Source organism: Peromyscus maniculatus, chromosome 1 (assembly GCF_049852395.1).
Source record: "Peromyscus maniculatus bairdii isolate BWxNUB_F1_BW_parent chromosome 1, HU_Pman_BW_mat_3.1, whole genome shotgun sequence".
NCBI classification, from domain to species: Eukaryota; Metazoa; Chordata; class Mammalia; order Rodentia; family Cricetidae; genus Peromyscus; species Peromyscus maniculatus.
In genome coordinates this window covers 61,250,316-61,272,339 of record NC_134852.1, presented here as the reverse complement: position 1 = coordinate 61,272,339, position 22,024 = coordinate 61,250,316, and the positions used below count along the sequence as shown (strand labels likewise).

Sequence of the window (22,024 nt, the reverse complement as noted above, 5' to 3'; positions counted from 1 at the left end):
GCCCTTCCACAGAGGCCAGGAATGTTGTTAGGTGGGGCTCTGGCACCATTCAGTTGATCCTGGCTTGGTCTGTCTAGAGCTGAGAATGCAAAAGGATCACAATACAACCATTCATACCTACTCAGCTTCTGAAACAGAATCCTGAGAAGAGCATCAAAGCATCCACTCTTCAGCTCATCAACAATGAATGGCTGTTGTGCTTTCTGTATCTCCTTAATGTTCTTTACCCTCACAATTCATTTTTGTAATATAATCCCATATACTTCTCTCTTTCCTGTCTTGCTGATTCTCTTCCACTAGGCACACAACTGTCCATACCCTGTCCATAAGTATTAAGTATTACTTTCTTATTAATACTTTTGCAATTGTTACCTTGTACTTCTCAGGTTTTTTTATATTACCATAGCAACATCTGTAAAATTACATAAAATCACATCTAGTTTTCAGGAGTGTAATTGTTGCTTTCAATTGCTTTCTGTTTCTTTCTAAATTTAGACATTTGGTTGTGTTTTGTGTTGACTAGGTCTGCTTTCTCCCTCTGAGCAAAAGTTTTTCCATAGGAAGATATTCATAAAAGAGTTATCTAACAAAAGGATACAAATTGTGATCCAGAAATAAATATTTTCAAAGAACAAGTAATATGACTCTGTCCAAGTTTGATATCACTTCAATATGAAAAATCCAAAGGTATATAAATGATGTAATACCAGACAATGAACTCAGAAGTCTAAATTTTTAATGTTGAATGACTTGAAAGAAGATACAAGTAAATAGAGTAAGTGACAAATTTATATAACCTATTGTAGATAAATTCACATCTGAGATTCTTGAGCAAAGGATACAAAATATAGGAAGAACAGCCTCAGGGAGTCAAATGAAATATCCATTTGGAAGCATCTCTATGTGGTGATATTTTATTTGTGCTCTAATAAACAAGGTTTACTTGGAGATAAGAGGAAAGAGCCAGTGACTATATTAAACATAGAAGTCAGGCAATGATAGCACACACCTCTAATCCTAGCATTTGGGAGACACAGATTCACCTGGATCTCTGTGAGTTTAAGGCCACACTGGGAACAGAGCCAGGCAGGCATGGTGGCACATACCTTTATCCCCAGCTCTAGTTAATCATAGAGGTCTGTAGGTCTGTAGAGACAGGAAGTGACAGAGCTGGGCAGAGGGAAGAAGTAAGATGGCAGGGCACAGAAAGAATATAGGCATGGGTATATAGGGAGTAGCTCCTTTTGGCTGAGGATTTCCAAGTGGTAAGAATGTAGCTGCCTTCTTTCTGCTTCTCTGATCTCTCAGTTTCTCCCCAATATCTGGCTCTGTGGGTTTTTTTTAATTAATAAGACCATTTAGCAATTCTTTTTGCATCTGGTGCCCAACATTTGTGGCATGAATTCACAAAAATCCGCTTGGCTGTGGCCTTACGGGCCCTAGCTCAGGCCTGAGCTACATGCATCCAGAGTCTCCACTCCATGTGGGCCAGAGTCTCTTCACTTCTTCTCTCCTGGTGGATAGTGGGCTCTCTCTGGATCCCCATCTCTTATTTCTACCACACAAAATAAGATGCCTTGAAACTCCCTCAAACTTTTACTGTTCTACACAGTAGGCAGACTTGGTGAGTCAATTAAGATATCTTAAAGGGGAGGAATTAGTTTAAGATAACTTTTTCCCACATTAAAATTTGGGAAAAAATTTTACAATGGAAGGAATTTGGTCTCTGTTTGATAACACACAGGGCAGTCTGAAAATGGAACAATTAAATGAGAGGATAATTAATGTTTATGGGATTTACATAATGTCAATTATGAAAATTATTTGTTTGATCATTTTTATTTTAGCATTAAAAAGATTGGTTAATTTGAGTACCAAGATAAAAGTTTTAGAAAAGCTTATTAAAATAGATCATAGAGATAATCAGACCCAGACAGAAGAATTAAAGGTGAACTTATCTCAGCATTGAATTATATGGTTACAGAGAAACAGCCTGTTTTCAAACAAACAACCTTAATCCACCCAGTAACCTTAAAGGAACTGCCAAATGCTCAAGGCTATGTATGAACTAACTGGACTCCTGAGGAAATGCTAGATTTAAGGAGACTTAAAGAAGCTGTAGTCTTATATGTTATGCATCCTCTGTTTGTAAAGCAGATGTTAAACTCGTGGTAACAGCATTATCACTTGGGACTGGAAAGACTTGGTTACATCTGTCTTAGAGGCTGGCACACGGTTACAATGGAGAACCTGGTTAAAAGAGGAGACTAAGACTATGATGTAGGGCTAGAGGTATGGAAATTTCCCAAGATTAACTTCTTGAATAAGGCAATTATACTGATATACAAAGACAATCTTTATATGATGACCACACTGTAATTTTATGCCAAATGGCAGCCCTGAATGCAAGGGACAGAATTGAAGAAGTAAGAAAAAAATGAGTCATTATGAAAGTTATACAAAGCCTAAAAGAAACCTTCATGGATTTCTTACAAAGGCTGTCTTCAGCAGTAAATAGAATGACACCAAATTCAGAAGCTAGACAAATAATAATAGAATCTCTGGCTTTTGAAAATACCAGCGCAGCATACAAAAGGGTGATTAGGCTGTTAAAGGCAAGATCAGCACCCTTAGAGGATTGGGTCAGAGGTACAATTAATATTGAATACCATGACCATGATGATACTTGGATAGGAGAGGTGATTTCCACAGGTTTGAAGAAAAATAATATTGTCAGATGCTTTAATTGTGGTAAACAAGGTAACCTAAAAAGGGACTGTAAACAGAGCATTCCTAGAAACAATGCTCCTTCAAGAAACAATGGCAACAGAATGACCCTACCTTCTGGATTATGTACAAGGTATGGCAAAGGTAAACATTGAACTAATGAATGTAGATCAAAAAGGGACAGACAAGGTAATCTTTTGCCTTTGCCATTGGGAAACTCCCTGTTGGGCCACTTGCAGGCCCCCATGCAAATTCAGTTTAGTCCTTTCCTGTTATTGTAGAAGAAACCCCTAACCAGGGCAATTAAATAACCAAATGCCTGTCATAAAAAAAACTATACTGCTTGGGGTGATAGAACAGCTATAGCAGAGAAAACAGGAAATTCAGGAGAAACCATAAAGTGAATTTTTTGACAAACTTCTATAAATGAACAAAGATCAGAATTAATAATACAAATAAATGATGTTCTCATTGAAGATCTTGTAGACACAGGTGAAGAAAGAACAATAATTGTACCAGAATCTTGGCATCCAAATTGGCCTCTTCAGGAGTTAGATGTTCAGCTCTTAGGGATTGGAACATTATCTCAAGTGAAACAGAGTGCAAGATAGCTTGAATGTATAGCACCAGAAGGACAGAGGGGAAAATTAAAGCCATATGTGGCTAATATAGTTATGAACTTATGGGGCTGTGATCTATTACAACAATGGAATACTCAGATTAACATTCCTCCAACCTCAGAAACAAATTATAAACTGACACATATTTCTGAGAGAAATATTAGAAGGTATTATTCTAAAGAATGGTCACCCACCAGCCACATTGTACAAGAACAGGGCACAATAACTGATGATCTTCCAAAGATACCAACAGCTCTACCTTTAAAATGGTTAACAGACAAGCTCTTATGGATACAGCAATGACCTTTAACAACAGAGAACCTGCAGGCTTTAGAAGAGCTGGTACAAGAGCAGTTAAATGCTCAGCATATTGCAGAATCAACCAGCCCTTGGAATTCTCCTGTGTTTGTTATTAAAAAGAAATCTGGTAAATGGAGAATGGTAACAGACCTAAGGGCAATTAACAAAATAATTCAGCCAATGGACTGTCTACAATCTGGAATTCCTTTGCCTACTCTGTTACATAAAGATGTCCTCTTATAGTTATTGATTTAAAAGATTGTTCTTTTCAATACCCTTACAAGAAAAAAACAAAAAGATTTGCCTTCATGGTGCCCACTTATAATAATTCTCACCTTGTTAAGAAATATCAATGGAGGGTTCTCCCACAGGGAATGTTGAAAAGCCTAACCCTGTGCCAATATTTGGTACAACAGCCATTGGAAGTAATGCATAAACAATTTTTAAATCTATAATTTATCATTATATGAATGGTATTTTACTAGCTGACTCAAATGTAGATACATTAGAAAGAATGTTTAAAGAAGTAAATAAAATTTTGCTTTGTTGGGGATTACAAATTGCTTCTGAAAAGATACAAAGAGGAGATTCTAGTAATTATTTAGGATATAAAATAGATCTACAAAAAAAATTAGACCCCTAAAGGTGCAAATTAGGAGATATCAATTACAGACTCTTGATGACTTTCAAAGATTATTCAGAAACATTTCCCATCTATAAACTATTGCTAAGTAAATTGGTCAAAACCTTAGAAGGTGACAAGGACTTAAATAGTCCAAGAGAATTATCACCTGAAACTGAGAAAGAATTGACCTTGTTAGAAAAAAAAAGTACAGGAAGGACATATGGATTGTGTAGATCCAAAGGTTGAATGCATTTTGGTTATTTGACCCTCTGGGCATTCTCATACAGGAATTCTAATGCAGAGGAAAGATAATGTATTGGAATGGATATTTCTTTTTTTATCTTTTTTTTATTATTATTATTTTACAACACCATTCAGTTCAACATAATAGCCACAGATTCCCCTGTTCTCCCCCTCTCGCCCACCCCTCCCCCCAGCCCACCCCCCATTCCCACCTCCTCCAGATCAAGGTCTCCCCCGAGGACCGGGGTTGACCTGGTAGACTCAGTCCAGGCAGGTCCATTCCCCCCTCCCAGACCGAGCCAAGCGTCCCTGCTTTTGTAGAGCAAAGGATATGGTCAACAAGGCAAAGCGACAGCCTACAGAATGGGAAAAGATCTTCACCAACCCCACATCTGACAGAGGACTGATATCCAGAATATATAAGGAACTCAAGAAATTAGACATCAAAAGGACCAACAGTCCAATTGAGAAATGGGCTTTAGAACTAAACAGAGAATTCTCAACAGAGGAATCCCAAATGGCTGAAAGACATTTAAGGAATTGCTCAACTTCCCTAATCATCAGGGAAATGGAATGGATATTTCTACCAAATAAACAGAGTAAAAAATAAAAACATATGGAAATGAACTCAGATTTATTTTAAAAGGAAAATTGAAACTTTGTCAATTAGCAGGAATAGACCCAACAGAAATGGTCATACCTTTAGCTAAGGAGGACATTGACAAATTATGGGCAGAAAGTGGACTTTGGCGAAGAGCCTGCAGTAATTTTTTAGGAGAGATTAACAGCAAATGTCCCAAAAGCAATAGAATTGTACTTATAAAAAGAGCTGATTGAATTTTACCTCACATTGTATGGGAAACACCCATATCTGGAGCTCGTACATTTTATACAGATGCACACAAACAAGGAAAGGTAGGTTACAAATCAGAAAATTTAAGTAAAGTGGTTCAAATTCCTTATAATTCAGTTTAAAAATTGGAATTATATGCTATTCTGATGGTATTAATGAATTTTTAAAACCTCTCAACATAGTTACTGATTCTCAGAATGCTGAAAGAGTGGTCTTACATACTGAGATTTCAGAATGTATCCCTGATGATCAGAATTAACTTCATTATTTATTCAGTTACAAGATATAATCAGAAATAGGAATCATCCCTTATATATAACTCACATCCAATCCCATTTGGGTCTAGCAGGATCTCTAGCACAAGATAATGATGCGATCAATAAACTATTGATAGAAAATGTGCTGGAGGCCTCAGAATTTCATAAAAATATCATGTCAATAGTAAGGGTTTAAAAAATGATTTTTCCATAGCCTGGAAACAAGCCAAGGAAATTGTAAGGAAATGTTCTATTTGTTCTTTTTACAATCAGAATGTACTACCAGAAGGATGTAAGCCAAAAGGTACTCACAGGGATTAAATCTGCTAGATGGATGTGTTTCACATTTCAGAATTTGGAAAATTGAAATATATACACCACACCATTGATGCCTATTCAAGATTTCAATGGGCAACTACTCTGAGTTCTGAAAAAGCTTATCCTATAATCACACATTTGCTAGAAGTTATAGCCAACATGGGTATACCTGTACAAATTAAAACTCACAATGCTCCAGCATATGTCTCTGGTAAAATTAAACAGCTTTTTGCTTATTACTGTATTGTAATAATTATTACAATTTTACTATATTGTAATAATATTATATTACAGGTATACCACATAATCCTACAGGCCAAACAGTCACAGAAAAATGAAATGAAACTCTCAAGAATATGCTAAATAAACAGAAAGGGATAACAAACCCCCCAGAAATGTATTACATAATTCCTTATTAACTTGGAAGTTTTTAATGCTAATGAGAAAGGAACAACAGCTGCAGAGAGACTTTATATAGTAGAAAAAACCTACAGAATTAAATCAGCCTATATACTTTAAGAATGTGCTCACTTCAGAATGGAAACCAGGATATGTATTATGTTGTAAACTATTTTCTGTTTTTTCTATAGGAGAAGAAAAGCTATGGATACCATCAAAATTGACAAAGATTTGATTTGAAAAAGAGAGACCTCTTAATTAGAAGAGGTGATTGTTCATCAACCAGCATGGCCATTCAATTTAAATTAACTTATACAACTAATAAATGCATTCGATTTAATCAGCTATAACTTGCCAAAAGGGTACCTCTCCAAAGCTAGGATTGTGGAAGGGTTCTTATTTTTGTCTTTCAGGAGTATGAAGGTCAAGGAATCTGAAGAAAACTGGACAAATGAGATATCTGAAGAAAAAGAAAAAAATCATCCAGAAAAAAAAATGTCCCAAGAAAAAAGAGTAAATTGGCCTATTGGTATATCACCTATGAAATTTCATTAGTTTTTCTAAATGTTTGTTTCTGCTCTTCTCTACAGACCCTTAACACAAATGGTCTTTATGTAGTCACAGTTCAATTAAAAATTAAAGCTGGTTTTGGAGTTGGAAAATGGCTCTCTCCTTCTCTAATCCCAACCATGCTTGTTAGAGGAAAATTCAACATCTCTGTATCATGACCTTTAGCAGCAGCATAGATCACAGTTCTCAACATGGCCTCTGGGTGACTACACAGGCCACTTAATATCAACATGGCTTCCCAAAGCCACAAAATGCCAAGGACATCACCAAGGCTTTGGTCATTGGCACAGACTGTGTATGTACATATGAATCTCAGGCTTCATCATGGCCTGGGGCAGCAGCATGGACTATAGATACCAATTGCCTTTGGTGACATCACAGACCATAGTGGACCAAGGTTATGAGGAGGTCCAATCCAGAAAGTGAACTGTTGCTCATCTCAGGCCTCTATAGTTGCCCATCACTAGGAAGACCCCATAGCTGGACAGTGTGTTTTGGGGCTAAGTCTGCACCTGCATAACTCCAGGTGTGTGCACACCACACTTGTGACTCCACTGGGCAATGACATGTTTTACTGTCATTAGCCCTCTTTCACACCTGTCACTGATGTCAAGTCTCCACTTCTGCTTCTCTGAACAGCTCATGCATTGGTCAGCTCTTCCCTCTTTCCCAACTCTCCATCATACAGTCATTCATCTTAGTGAAATATAGCAACCATCCTTCTAGAGGTGGACTAGGTAGACCAAATTTTCTAGTATCTCTTAAGACTTGCTTTGTGACTGTGTATGAGGTCAATATTGAAGAATGTTTCATGAGGTGATGAGAAAAAAGTATGTTCTTTTGTGTTTTGGTGAAATGTTCTGTAGATAACTCTTAGGTTCATTTGGCTCATAATGTCTGTTAGCTCCAGTATTTTTCCATCTAGTTTTTATCTGGATGATCTGTCTAATGGTGGGATTGGGGCATTGAAGTCTCCCACTATCATTGTGTGAGAGTTGATCTGTGATTTCAGCTTCAATAGTGTTTTCTTTACAAATGTGGGTGCCCCAGGAAACCACTTCCTAAATATAGCACCAGTAGCACAGACACTGAGGGCATCAATTAATAAATGGAACCTCCTGAAACTGAGAAGCTTCTGGAAGGCAAAGGACATAGTAAATAAGACAAAACAACAGCCTACAGAATGGGAAAAGATTTCACCAACCACACATCTGACAGAGGGCTGATATCCAAAATATATAAAGAACTCAAGAAACTAGACATCAAAATACCAAACAATCCAATTAAAAAATGGGCCACAGAGCTAAACAGAGAAATCTCAACAGAAGAATCTCAAATGATGATAGCTTATGTTGGAGAGGATGTAGAGCAAGGGGAGCACTCCTCCACTGTTGGTGGGAGTGCAAACTTGTACAGGCACTTTGGAAATCAGTATGGGCATATACCCAAGGAATGCTCAATCATACCACAAGGACATACACTCAACTATGTTCATAGCAGCATTAATCATAATAGGCAGAACCTTAAAACAACCTAGATGCCCCTCAACCAAAGAATGGATAAAGAAAATGTACACAGTTGAGTACTGCTCAGCAATAAAAAAAAAAGACATCATGAAATTTGCAGGCAGATGGATACAAGTAGAAAATATCATCCCAAGTGAGGTAACCCATACTCAGAAGGACAAACATGGTATGTACTCACTCATAAGTGGATACTAGATGTAAAACAAAGGATAACCAGACTGCAACCCACAGCTCCAAAGAAGCTAGCTAACTATGAGCACCCAAACAGGGATGCATGGATCGCCCGAGGAAAGGGAAATAAATGAGATCTTCATGAGTAAGCTGGGGATGAGGGGAGCAATGGAGGGTTAGGGGATGGGAAGTGAGAACATAGGGAATGAGATGGTGGAGCTGGAACAGGGATGGAGTAGGAGAGCAATGAAAGAAATACCATGATAGAGGGGGACATCATGGGGATAGGGAGAAACCAGGTGCTAGGGAAGTTCCCAGGAATCTACAAGGATGACCCCAGCTTAGACTACTAGCAATAGTGGAGATAGTGCCTGAATTGGCTTATCCCAGTAATCAGATCGGTGAATACCCTATCATCATGGAGCCTTCATCTAGTAACTGATGGAAGCAGATACAGAGATCCACAGCCAATCACCAGGATGAGCTCCAGAAGACTAGTGGAAGAGAGAGAAAAGGGATTCTATGAGCAGGGAGCAACAGATCATCGTGGGGAATCCTACAGAGACAACAAAACCAAACTATTAGGAACTCATGAACTGTGGACCAATAGCTATGGAGCCTCTATGGAACTGGACTAGGCCCTCTGAATAGTGAGACAGTTTTGTAGTTTGATCTGCTTAAGAGGCCCTCTGGCAGTGGGGACAGGATCCACCCTTAGGACATGAGTGGGCTTTTTGGAGACCACTGCCTATAGTTGAACACCTTGCACAGCCTTGGTGCAGGGGGAGGGGTTTGGACCTGCCTCTACTGAATGTACCAGACTCTGCTGACTCCCCATGGGAGGCCTCACTTTGTTGGAGGAGGAAATTGTGGGTGGGTTGGGGGAGAAGGCCAGAGGGGCAGGAGAAGGAAAGAGAGGGATCTGTAGTTGATATGTAAAGTGAATTAAAAAAAATCCCCTAATAAAAAACAAGACAAATATGGGTGTTCTTGCATTTTAGGCATAGATTTTAACTACTGAAAGATTGTCTTGGTAGATCTTTCCTTTGATGAGAATGAAGTGTCCTTCTCTGTCACTTTTGGTTAATCTTGTTTTGAAGTCTATTTTGTTAGATATTAGATTAGCTATACCAGCTTGATTTTTAGGTCCATTTCCTTGGAAAGTCTTTTTCCAGCCTTTCACTCTGAGGTAATGTCTCTCTTTGATGGTGAGGCATGTTTCTTGCATTCAGCAGAAGGATGGATCCTGTTTTGACATCAATTCTACTAGTCTGTATCTGTTTATTAGGCAATTTAGTCCATTGATATTGAGAGTTATCAATGATCAATGATTGCTAATTCCTGTTATTTTGTTGTTACTGGTGGTGGTGGTTGTGTGTGGGGGAGTGATTTCCTTCTTTTGGTTTTGCTGATATGAGATTATTTATTTACTGTGTTTCATGGGAGTAGTTAAGCTTCTTGCATTGGAGTTTTCTTTCCAGCCTCTTCTATAGGTCTGGATTTATGGGAAGATATTGTTTAAATTTGACTTTATCATGGATTATCTTGTTTTCTCCATCTGTGGTGACTGAGAGCTTTGCTGAGTATATTAATCTTGGCTCATATCTGGGGTTTCTTAAAGGCTTCAAGACATCTGTCCAGGCCCTTCTGGCTTTTAGAGTCTCCGTTGAGAAGTCGTGTGTCGTTTTTAGAGGTCTGCCTTCATATGTTACTTGGCCTTTCCCTCTTGCAGCTTGGAATATTCTTTCTTTGTTCAGTATGTTTAATGTTTCCATTATTATGTGGTGAGGGGGCCTTTCTTTTCCAGTCCAATCTATTGGTGTTCTGTAAGCTTCTTGTACCTTTATAGGCATGTCCTTCTTAAAGTAAGGAATTTTTCTATGATTGTATTAAAAATATTTTTAGGGTATTTGAGCTGTGATTCTTCTCCTTCTTCTATTCTTATTATTCTTAGGTTTGGATGATTTGTGTCAGGAATATTTTAGATTTAACATTTCTTTTGAAAGGTGAATCAATTTCTCCTGTATTCCTGAGATTCTCTCTTCCATCTCTTGTATTCTATTGGTGATGCTTGAATCTGTAGTTCCTGTTTGATTACGTAGCTATTTCATCTCTATGATTTCTTCCATTTTTGTTTTCTTTACTGCCTTTGTTTCCATTTTCAGGTCTTGGACAGTTTTATTCACTCCCTTCATCTATGTATTTGAGTTTTTTCCCTTGGCTTTCTTTAAGGGACTTATTTAGTTCCTCCAATTGTTTATTTCTGTTTTCCCGACTTTCTTTTAGGGATGTATTCATTTCTTCCAAATTTTTGTTCGTGTTTTCCTGGGTTTCATTAAGGGATTTATTTATTTCTTATTTAAGGACCTCTATCATCTTCAAAACATTGGTTTAAGGCCATTTTCTTGTGCTTCAGCAGTGTTAGAATATCCTGAGCTGGTTGTAGTAGGATAGTTGGGCTCTGGTGGTGATATATTACCCTGGTTGTTGTGTTTTTACACTGGCATTTTGGTCTCTTGGTTTTGGGTAATTATTCGTTCATATGGAAGCTTCTGAGTTTGTTTTTGTTGGATGGGTGTTTCTTTAGTTTCTGTTTCCACTCTGGTCTTCCTCAGCAACCTGTGGTTCTGGTAGCTGGCATGTCCTCTGGTCTAGTGGGGTGTCTCTGCTGTGGTTCTGGTGGCCTGGGTAACATCTGGGGTTCTAGTTTCTGATTTTGCCTGTGGTAAAGCAGGGGGCATCTGCTGGAGTGAGGACTGGGAAATGATGACTTGGGGCTGTTGGGAATAGGCTGGGTGGCCTCTGAGGGAATGTTGGTGGCCTCTTGTAAAGCATGGCTCTTCCACAGGAGTTATGGGCTGGGGTATATGAATTATGAAATAGTCTATAGAAACCTTAATATGCTGTTTGGTTAGAGTGCATAATTCTAAAGTATAATTTTATAATGTGTGCTGTGATCACAGGAAAATGAAATGCTACTTTGGCATTGGTCCTTTCTGAAAGTAAATTCAAGTAAGTCCTTTGGATACTTGCCATAAGGAAATAGATAACCAGAGAGAGAAATTATGGAAATGGAAACGGGTGTACCCAGGATGCTAATGGAAGAAGCATGAAAGGAGCCAAAAACAAAGGAGTCTCTTTTAAACCTTCATTGTACAGGGATGTATATTGATCTGGTAATTCAACTGAAGGTGATAATTTCAAAGGCTGAAAATGGTGAAAGCAATATATTTCATGATGGGCTCAATTCTGGTAAATGAAGGTAGAGAACAGAATTACAATCAAACTAATCAGTTTATTTATTCATTAATATACTTGGTCAATAACTGTTATTGAAATTAGACAGTATTTTGAAGTCTGACAGAATTAAAATATACTGATTTGCATACCTATGTTGAAATTTAGTTTGTTCAAGGGATAGAAATAAAAGAGATATTTAGAATATCCCTAAACATGTAACATGTGTTGGGAAGATGGCCCACTGATTTTTAACTCCTAGTAAGCAAGCCTGAAAACCTGTGTTGGAAGTCCTAGAACCCCCATCAGGCAAGAACAAATACTGTGCTCATCTGTAATCCCAGCATTCCAGTGGCAGGATATGAGAGAGAGACATGAGAATCCAAGAAGCTCATGCTAGTTTATCTGATGTGAAGAGTGGTTAAAGGGATCTAATTTCAAATAAGAAGGAAGGTGAGGACAAATATCTCAGGTTTGGGATTACCATAGGACCTGCCTAACCTTGCTATGGAATGCACAGACTCATACTTATGCAAGAACACACACACACACACACACACACACACACACACACACACACACGTGCATGCAATGCACACTTGCCAGCTCATTAACCAAAGAAATTCATTTTTTCTGAAGTGACAGCTCTTACCCCCTGTCACTTAAAGCCTAGGAGTAAAACCCTGCTTCAGTGTGCTACTCCATAAAAATTCCCCATGCATTTCCAATTTCCCTTAACTTTTCCTATCTTTGTGAATCATCCCATCCTGAGGTTAACTCTTCAATGACTCCAATTTGAACCAATGTTCTTCTTGGTGGTTTATCGCATGCATCATACAAATGCTTTGAAGAAGCAAGCAAAATACTGAAACCTGTTTGACAGGGCCTCAACTTTGCTTGCACATAGTCTTCTTCCTTAAATGAATGTCAGAGGATGTCTTCTCTCCACATCACCAAATCTGAATGTTTTGGGTGAAACAGGGGCTGTGTTGAAAGGGAGAACATTTCAGAGAGAAGCTTATCTCTTGTCTTTGTAGGAAACACAAGATCCCTGCATATAGTACTCTGTGATAGAATCAAGAGGATGTGAGCTCAGCAGAAACAGCATACCAAGAACTCTCTGGAAGTTCAAGCAATATATCTTGACCTTTCTTCCATGTTCTAGTCCAGAGATGGGAAGCTGACTTGTAATGAGGAAAAGAGATCCTTTCTTAGATAGTTTACAACTTTGTTCTTCTATTCAGCAGATGCTTCTAGGAGGTGAATAAGGGTTTGTGACCGCATGAAGTTTGTACAAACTCTGATCAGACATTGTAACCTCCTGTACATGTTCTGGGGGCAAATCAGATATCAGATATGTTTGAATCTGGATCCTCACTATGGTATTTCTTCATTTCTGCCTTGTTTCACTCACACATCAGCTTCATCCATTAATATTTCATTCATACCCCTCCAAGTAATTATGATTCTCTGACTGCAAACTCTCACCTCCTAGGCAGTAACATCAAGGATCATGAAATTGCATTCTAGAGCTTTATGACTAAAGAACAAATGTATCATTGGTCCACTCAACACACCGAATTTACTCTTTTGGAATTTTCTTTACTACAGCATAGTACATCCATTTGTATAGCTCTGTTCCAAATTACATAAATATACATGCAGTGAAATAGACTCTGAATTCTATCCTCTAGAAACCATTTCCTAATTTCAATGTCTGATTGCTTTTATCATTAGTATCTCTGAATACAAACTTATTTTTGTTAGTGATCTGTCTATATGGAATGGATCTACGGACTTCCCCAAGGAAATGTGGAATTTCACACAGGCAACACATTCTTCTTACTGTCTTTCCTTCATGAAAATTTTTTATTATTCATATTCTTTTAATGTACATGCTCACATCAAATATTCAGTCTTATTTTCTATTATTTCCCTGTATGTTCTTAATGCTACAATTACTTTATGTCAGTTAAATATGTGATTTCACTTAGAAACTGACAAGGATATCAACTTTAGCTGCTTTAAGGAAATTATTTCCATGATTTGGATGAGGTTAAACTGTCTCCTTCCCAAGTGTTCATGTGATTGGTGCTTGTTCCCCAGAATGATGGTTTTATGGAATGTTTAGCAGGCAAAGCTTAGGGGATGGTCCTCAGCATACTGGGGCGATGGTCTCAGACATCTGTTTGGAGATAGGGCTCGGTGTTTAAAGTTGAGTACTTTTCTTGCAAAGGACTTTGGTTCCTTTCCAAGCATATGAGACAACTCACAACAATCTGTAACTCCAGCTTGAGGGGATCTGATGTCCTATGTCCTTACAGGAACCTGAACACACACAGGAATACACACACACACACACACACACACACACACACACACACACACACACACACACACTTAAATTAACCTTTTTAAAAAAGATATATAGATGCCAAATATGTTTAGAAAAATATTTATGATATCCATTAAAAGCGAAAATTTTAAAGGAACACAATGAGATACTAGAATATGGCTCCTGGAGTATAAGAACATTGACGGTACAACTGCCATTGAGAAGGAGCATCAGGGATGCTCACATACTATGGGTGAAATAAAAAAATACCCAGGAGCTTAAAAAGTCAGGTGAAAGTTTCTAAAAGTACAAGATAGAGGCTTATCATAAAACACAGGAGCCAAGTAATTTGGAATTCATAAAATTAATAAAAATTCCATTCTGCACATACAGCTCTACAAAAGCATCTGTAGCTGAAGATTGTGACAGAGCACTTACCCAGCATGTGGAAGGCTCCAGGATCAATCACTAGCACCTCAGAAGCATTATAAACAGAAGTTTGCAATACTGACTCTCTTTGCCACATCTAGAAGTGTACAAAATGTTCTTTACAGATAAGTGAATGAGAAAAGGGTGGACCATCCATATAAAGTGAATCATTAATCATCATTAATAATAAAGGGCCCACCATGAGAAGACATGGAAGAAGTCTAAATGAAAACTGAATGAAGTTTGTCTAATAGAGCCACATGCTGGATCAAAGCAATAAAACAAAGTATTGGAAGACATAACTCAACAATGACATAAGGTAATGATTACCAGGAGCAATGGCAGGAAATGAGAGAATACAAGCTGTTTAGAGCATCAAAACTTTTCTGCAGGAGATTATAAAGACAAATGAATGTTGTTCTGCTTTTGTCAAAATCCATCGAACTGCATTCCAGACAAGCAGACTCCATGGCTGTTTGCCAGGGACTGCAATGTGCTCACTGCTCCTATCTATCGTTGTGAGACTCCAGAGATCAAAACCAGTTCCCCACCAGATGCTGTCCAGGCACCACAGGGGGCAGCAGACTCAGGCTCCTCCCACTTGGTGGGACCTAACATAGCATGACAATATTATGACAGGGCATTCTATTTTTGCTATCAAGCCTTGAGAACCAGGACAGGTCCATACTCCAGGGGAAATTAGTTCCAAACTTCTTGACTAAGGCACTGAAGCCATCAAACTGTAGCTGACAAGCAAACTACCTGGGGTAGAGAATATGACACTAAATACCAACAAACAGAACATCCACATCTTAACCCTGTTATGGATTAGCTCCTATCTTAATGTAGTCACCTCTGCTGAAAGAAGAAACGAGACAAGAAAAAAGGTGGGGAAAACCCTCCACCAACCAATTAACTGCTGGTATGCAAATCTCAAATACACAAATAAAAACATTTTTTTTGTTTTTTGCACATTTATCTTTTTAACTTTTTATTTAAAATTTTTCTTATATATTTTTATCATGTTCTTTCCTCTCCACCCAGATCCTCTCTTCCAATTTACCCAACTTTATGTTCTTTTACTCTCTTAAACACTGCTGAGTAGTACTCCATTGTGTATATGGACCACATTTCTTTTATCCATTGTTCACCTGAGGGGCATCTAGATTATTTACAGGTTCTGGCAATTATGAATAATGCTGCTATGAACATAGTTGAGGATGTGTTCTTGTGGTATGATTGAGCATTCCTTGAGTATGTGCCCAAGAGTGGTATACCTGGGTCTCACAGTAGATTGATTTCCAATTTTCTGAGAAAACGCCATACTGATTTCCAAAGTGACTGTACAAGTTTGCATTCCCACCAACAGTGGAAGAGTGTTCCCCTTGCTCCACATCCTCTCCAACATAAGCTGTTATCAGTGTTTTGGATCTTAACCATCCTGAGAGGTGTAAGATGGTATGTCAGATTCATTTTAATGTGCATTTCCCTGGTGACTAAGAATGTTGAGCAATTCCTTAAATGTCTCTTGGCCATTTGAGTTTCTTCTGTTGAGAATTCTTTGTTTAGCTATTTATTCCATTTTTTCATTTGAATTGTTTGGTATTTTGCTGTCTAGTTTCTTGACTTCCTCATATATTTTAGATATCAGCCCTCTGTCAGATGTGGGGTTGGTAAAGACCTTTTCCCACTTTGTAGACTGTCCTTTTCTCTTATTGACCATATCCTTTGCCCTACAAAAGCTCCTCAGTTTCAAGAGGTCCCATTTATTGATTGTTGCTCTCAGTGTCTGTGATACTGGTGTTATATTTAGGAAGTGGTCTCCTGTGCCAATGCATTCAAGACTACTTCCTACTTTCTCTCCTATCAGGTTCAGAGTAACTGGATTTAGGTTGAGGTCTTTGATCCACTTGGATTTGAGTTTTGTGCATGGTGATAGATACAGATCTATTTGCAGTCTTCTACATGTTGACATCCAGTTATGCCAGCACCATTTGTTGAAGATGCTTTCTTTTTTCCATCATACAGTTTTGGATTCTTTGTCAAAAGTCAGGTGTTCATGGGTGTGTGGGTTAATGTCAGGGTCTTTAATTTGATTCCCTTGGTCCACATGTCAGTTTTTATGCCAATACTAAGCTGTTTTTATTACTATAGCTCTATAGTAGAGCTTGAGGTCAAGGATGTTGATGCCTTCAAAGGTTACATTATTATACAGAATTGTTTTAGTCATCCTGGGTTGTTTGGGGTTTTTTTTCTATATGAAGTTGAGTATTTTTCTTTCTAGGTCTGTGAAGAATTGTGTTGGGATTTTGATGGGGATTGCTTTGAATTTGTAGATTGCTTTTGGTAAGACTGCCACTTTTACTATGTTAATCCTACCTATCCATGAGCATGGGAGATGTTTCCATTTTCTGACATCTTCTTCAATTTCTTTCTTCAGAGACTTAAAGATCTTGTTATACAGGTCTTTTAAAAGGTAATTTATATTATTTGTGGCTATTGTAAAGAGTGATGTTTCTCTGATTTCTTTCTCAGCCCAATTCTCATTTGCATATAGGAGAGCCACTGATTTTTTTAAATGAATCTTGTGCCTTGCCACATTACTGAAGATGTTTATTAGCTGTAGCTGTTCCTGGTAGAATTTCTGGGGTCAGTTATGGATACAACCAAACAGTAAGCAAATTGCAAAAGTTTGGTTTCTTCTTTTCAAATTTGTAACCCCTTGATCTCATTTTGTTGTCTTATTGCTCTAGCTAGATCTTCACTCACTATATTGAATAGATATGGGGAAAGTGGACAACATTGTCTTGCTCTTGATTTTAGTGGAATCACTTTGAGTTTCTCTCTGTTTAATTTGATATTGGCTGTTGGCTTGCTGTAAATTGCCTTTATTATGTTTAGGTATGTTCCTTGGATTCCTGATCTCTCTAGGACCATTATCATCAAGGTTTGTTGGATTTTGTCAAAGGCTTTTTCAGTATCTAATGAGATGATCATGTGGCTTTTTTTCTTTCAGTTTGTTTATATGGTGTATTTCATTGACAGATTTTCATATGTTGAACCATTCTTGAATCTTTGAGATGAATCCTACTTGGTCATGGTGGATAATTTTTTGATGTATTCTTGGATTCAATTTGCCAATATTTTATTGAGTATTTTTGCATCAATGTTCATGAAGGGTAATTGATCTGTAATTCTCTTTTTTTTGCATCTTTGTTTGGTTTGGGTATCAGAGTAACTGTAGCCTTATAAAAAGAATTTGGTAATGTTCCTTCTGTTTCTATTGTGTGGAACAATTTGAAGAGTATTGATATTAGCTCTTCTTTGAAAAATTGGTAGAATTCTTCACTGAAACCACCTGGTTCTGGGCTTTTTTATGGTTGTGAGACTTTTAATGACCATTTCTATTTCCTTAGGGGTTATAGGTCTATTTAAATTGTTTATCTGATCTTGATTTAATTTTGTATGTGGTACCTATTGAGAAAATTGTCCATTTATTTTATATTTTCTAATTTTGGGGAGTATAGGTTTTTGGAGTATGACCTGATGATTCTCTGGATTTCCTCACTGTCTGTTATTATGTCTCCCTACTCATTTCTAATTTTGTCAACTTGGATGTTACCTCTCTGCCTTTCATTAATGTGGATAAAGCTTGCTAGTCTACCTTGTTAATTTTCTCAAAGAACCAACTCTTTGTTTCACTGACTCTTTGTATTATTCTCTTTGTTTCTATTTTATTGATTTGAGCCATAAGTTTGATTATTTATTGGCATCTCTTCCTCCTGGGTTAGTTTGCTTCTTTTTCAGATGTTCTGTTAAGTCACTAGTTTGAGATTTCTCCAACTTTTTTATGTGGACATTTAGTGCTATGAATTTTCCTCTTAGCACTGCTTTCATTGTGTCCCATTAGTTTGGGTATGTAGTATACTCATTTTCATTGAATTCTAGGAAGTCCTTAATTTATTTATTTATTTCTTCCTCGACCCATTGGTGAATCGGTTGAGCATTATTCAGTTTCCATGATATTGAAGGTTTTCTGTAATTTTGTGGTTGTTGAAATGTAATTTTAAGCCATGGTGGTCCAATAAATTACAAGAGGCTATTCCCATTTTTTGTATCCATTGAGATTTGTGTTGTGACTGAGTATGTGGTCAGTTTTAGAGAAGGTTCCATGGGGTGCTGAGAAGAAGGTATATTCTTTTGTATTAGGGTGGAATATTATATATATATATATATATATATATATATATATATATTAAGTCCATTTGAGTCATAACATCTGTTAGATCCCTTATTTCTCTTTTAAGTTTCTGTCTGGTAGATCTGCAACAAGGATAACCAGACTACAACCCACAGCTCCAGAGAAGCTAGCTAACTAGGAGGACCCTAAGAGATACACATGGATTGTCCTGGGAAGGGGAAATTGATGAGATCTCCAAGAATAAACTGAGGATGGTGGGGGCAATAGAGGATAGGGAATGGGGGATGAGAACATAAAGGAACAGGGATGGAGTAGGAGAGCAAATAAAGAGATACCATGACAGAAGGAGACATCATGGGGATAAGGAGAAACCAGGTGCTAGGGAAGTTCCCAGGAATCCATAAGGATGACCCAAGCTTAGGCTACTAGCAATAGTGGAGAAGGTGCCTGAACTGGCTTACCCCAGTAATCAGATTGGTGAATACCCTAAATATCATCATAGAGCCTTCATCCAGTAACTGATGGAAGCAGATGCAGATATCCACAGCCAAGCACTAGGCTGAGCTCCAAGAGTTCAGTTGAAAAGAGAGAAGAGGGATTCTATTAGCAAGGGGCAACAAGACCATGATGGGGAAACCTAAGGAGCCAACCAAACCAAACTAGTAGGAACTCATGAACTTTAGACCAACAGCTGTAGAGCCTCCATGGGACTGGACTAGGCCCTCTGCATAAGTGAGATAGTTGTGCAGCATGAAGTGCTTAAGGGGCCCTTAAGGGTAGTAGGATCAGGATCCATCCCTGGTGCATGAACTGACTTTTTGGATCTCACTACCTACAGTTGGACACTTTGCACATTGTTGATGCAGGTGGAGGGGCTTGGACCTGCCTCTACTGAATGTACCAGACTCTGCTGACTCCACATGGAGGCCTTACCTTGTTGGAGGAGGGAATGGGGAGTTGGGGGGGTGGAATGCTGGAGGGGCAGGATGAGGGAAGAGTGGGAGATCTGTCTGTGATTGGTATGTAAAATTCCTTTAAAAAAGAATAAAGAGTTAAATGTGTGCTTTCTTTTTCAGAGGGTGAGTCCATGACCATAATGGTAAGGAGCATGGTGGCAAGCAGGCAGGCATATTGCTAGGACAGGAGCTGACAGTTTAAATCCGATACACATGTATGAGGCAGAGAGAACTGAGAATAGTGTGGAGTTTAAAACCTCAAAGCCTACCACATTGACACACAACCTTCAACAAGGCCACACCTCCTAATCATTTCCAAATAGTTCAACTGACTCAAGATTAAGCCTTCAAATATATGAGTCTGTGGGGGATATTCTCATTTAAACTACCAGAGTACTGTTCAGTATTTGGATAGAATGATCTGCAGATGTCTGTTAGGTTCATTCTGTTTAGATTTTGTTTGTATGATCTCTCTATTGGTGAGAGTGGGGTATTGAACCCACATCATTGTATTAGGGTCAGTATGAGATTTTATGGTATTGTCTCTTTTATGACTTGGGTGCCTTTGCAGTTGATGTATAAATGTTAGAGTCATAATATCCTCTTGGTGGATATTTCCTTTAATGGGTATATAGTATTATTCCTTATTTCTACTGATTAGATTTGGTTGGAAGTCCATTTTTTTCAGATATTGAAATAGCTATTCTTGGTTGCTTCATGGGCCCATTTACATGAAATAGATTTTTTTCATCTGTCTAGCCAAAAGTGATGTCTGTCCTTGATGGGGAGATATGTTTCTTGGATATGGAAGAAAGATGTATCCTGTTTTCTAATCTTAGTCTTAGGTATGGTTACAATTGCTATGATGAAACACCATGACCAAAGCAACTCAGAGAGGAAAAGTTTATTTAGCTTATATTTCCATGTCACTGTTCATCACTGAAGGAAGTTAGGAGAAAAACTCAAATAGGGCAGAGACCAGGAGTCAAGAGCTAATGCAGAGGCCATGGAGGGGTGCTGCTTACTGGCTTGCACCTCATGGCTACTCAGTCTGTTCTTTTATAGAACCCAGGAAAACAAGCCCAGGGATGGCACCACCCATGATGGGCTGGGCCCTCCCCTATCAATCACTGATTAGTAAAATGCTTTACAGATGTTAAGGTCAAAGAATCTGGGAATAATCCACCTCAAAAGACTTGGTTCTAGCAAAAAGATTTATTTAGATAAACTGATATCAAGGAGGTGGGAGGGACAACTGCACCCCCAAGGCAGGGACGGCATCCAATTTTAAAGGGAAAAAAATCACAAAAAGAGAGTTCCTGAGCCTCATCCAATCATAATGTAATACAGGGGAAGGTGGTTGGGGACTTTCCATAGTGGTACAACTTTAGCCTATCAGGTGGTCATGTGGCTTGGGGGCCACTCACTCAGAAGAGGATTGAACATTTGTGGTTTGGCCTTATTTTAAGAAGGGGATTGACACCTATATCGAGTTGGGGGTTGCAGCCATTCTCAGGAAATTGTAACAGCTCAGAGTAGAACAAACTGAAACAAAAGTGGAGTTCTTACTGTTAATTAGAATCTAACATTCACCCTCTTCTAGTGGGTCATCAAATCATTGATGTTAGGGTTCCAGGTCCTGTAGAAGACCATATTGGGCCTATAGAATTAGGAGTGTAACTGAACTAATTTTCTTTTGAATAAAATGAGAAAGAGTTCAGCAGGCAAGGATCACAAAGCATGATTAATAGAATTATAACTAAAGGCCCCATCATTCCTGTTATTAGGGTAGTAATCCATGGTGACCAGTTGAAAATAGAGTCAGACCAGCCCTGTGTAGCTAATCTGGACTCTTATCTTTCCCCCAATCTTTTTCTGACTAAGCTTAGGCTTTCTTTGATTATTCCCATATGAATAGTATAAAAGCAGCATTATTCTCCCAGGGCTACACAAAGTCCCCTTTGATGCAGGTTCAATCCATTCCAATTCTGTAGAATTACCTCTGCCAATGAGTTGAGAGAGGATGTTAGGTGGCCCATGGATATTTCTAGGGAGGCCAAATCTTGGTCAACCTGACTCCCCAGAGCCCAGTTAATTTTGCTCTCCCTTGAGAAGGGCCATGGTAACTACACCAGCTATTTCTGCCATCCCTAGACTTACTAACAAGAGGATTAGAATGGGCGCAGCCCTAGGACTGTTGTGAAAGGGGTAAAGGTTAACATGTTCCTGTTCCCCTCCTGAGAATAATAATACACTT

General features: G+C 38.3%; 1 protein-coding gene across 4 annotated transcripts in view; it reads right to left on the bottom strand.

The window, feature by feature from the left end:
- Positions 1–22,024, bottom strand: part of LOC102919175 (mas-related G-protein coupled receptor member B4-like) — a 115,903-nt gene that overhangs the window by 5,028 nt on the left and 88,851 nt on the right. The window lies entirely within an intron of this gene.